The sequence below is a fragment of the Cebus imitator genome, unplaced genomic scaffold (genome assembly GCF_001604975.1).
Source record: "Cebus imitator isolate Cc_AM_T3 unplaced genomic scaffold, Cebus_imitator-1.0 Scaffold414, whole genome shotgun sequence".
NCBI classification, from domain to species: Eukaryota; Metazoa; Chordata; class Mammalia; order Primates; family Cebidae; genus Cebus; species Cebus imitator.
The window spans coordinates 517,825-519,618 of NW_016107729.1; the positions used below are offsets into that span (position 1 = coordinate 517,825).

General features: G+C 31.8%; 1 protein-coding gene across 1 annotated transcript in view; it reads left to right on the plus strand.

Moving 5' to 3' along the window:
• Positions 1-1,794, plus strand: part of YEATS4 (YEATS domain containing 4) — a 75,535-nt gene that overhangs the window by 46,430 nt on the left and 27,311 nt on the right. The gene's annotated exons all lie outside the window — the stretch shown is intronic.

Consider the following 1,794-nt stretch of genomic DNA (forward strand, 5'->3'; position numbering starts at 1 on the left):
GTCTCTACTAAAAATATAAAAATTAGCTGGGCATGGTGGCGCACGCCTGTAGTCCCAGCTACTCGGGAGTCTGAGGGAGGAGAATTGCTTGAACGCAGGAGGCAGAGGTTGTGGTGAGCTGAGATCACGCCATTGCACTCCAGCCTGAGTTAAAAGAGCAAAACTCCATCTCAAAAAAAAAAAATTAACATCTTACCAGTTTTCTACTAGCTAACATCTGAATTTACAGTTCTAAAATGTGCAAATCAATAACAAATCAGGATTCAATTCAACTTAGATGGGCCAGTTAGGCAATGCCCTCACATGAAAACAAATTATGCAATCATATTTTGCCTTCCAAGTTTTGGAAATTTTTTTCTGACCAAAGGTCATCCCAATTTACAATTCTCGCAGGTCACATGTGAAACGAGCTGTTTGGCCCCTCGTGATTACTACTATCTCTTTTTAAAATGTTTGCCAATTTCATAGATAAAAATGAAATCTCATAACTTTAAGTTTTTGTATTAGTGTGACTGAACATTTCTCTCATGGTCTTATTGAACATTTATTGTTCTTCCTTTTAAAAAAAATCTATTAATATCTTTTTCTCATTGTTCTAGTGGTGTATTAGTTTTTTCCTTCTTGATTCATGTTTTTTGATATATTCCTACCAAGTTTATTCTTAAATTATATATTAATTTATAGGTTCTATAGGTATTTTTATTTTTTCATTTACTTTTCCTTCTTACGTCTCATTTTTTCAATGAATTTTTAGAGCAGTTTGAGGTTTGCAGAAAGATTGAACAGAAAGTATAGAGTTCCCGTATACCCTTTTCCTGCCCCACCCACACACGCAGTTTCCCCGATTATTAACATCTGGCCTTAGTGTGGCGTATCTGTTACAATTGATGAGCCAATGCTGATACATTATTATCAACTAAACTCATAGTTTGTATTAGGTTCACATTACATAGGCTATGAGGTTTTTTTAATAGAAAAACTAGCTGATTTTATTATTATCAATGCCAAACAAGTCTTTAAATCAACTAAAATTTATTTAATTAAGCATAAAGTTACTTTCACATTTGTCTACAACCACAGTAAATATAGTTCTTGGCATAAAGACATAGCCTTTAGAATTTAAAGCCTCCCTACCTGCAAGATTACATATATTAAACTCCCACTATTGTTTATATAATAGTGGATTAATCAAATTAAAATAGTTATACCATCTAGAATAAAATAAAATAGAAATCATTTACTCATAAGATTCATATTTAAATCATCTTTATTTACATCTATATTTTAGCAAAAGTATAAGTCAATTAAGTATAAATAGTAGTTATACAGTAACAGCGGTTACTTTAAATTGAAAATGAGATCAGTCAAAATTACTTTTAAAGAGGGCAAAAATCTTGTCAGGTTTCTTTCTTGTGGTTCTGGATGTTCAGAAGCAGGCTCATTTGAAGGCGGAATCAACCCTGAAGGAACTCACTTCTGCCTTCACAGTGTGGAGGTGGGAGGAAAAATCCAGGTCTCGGTAGATAGACATTTCTCACTGTTTAAGAGATTGGTAAAAGACATTTTATAACTAAGAGAACCTGTTCTGTCTCCTAATAAATCATTAATTTTATAACTTCCATTACCTATTCTTTTATTTGAAAATTGACACCAGAATGATTACTTGATCTAACAAATTAATTTTTACAACATTAAGAAAAATGTACCTCTTCAAATACAGATGATTAAAGGAAATCTCATTAACAGGTGTTAACCTGTTTTTTAAAAAAGAGGAATTATTTCAAAATATATAAA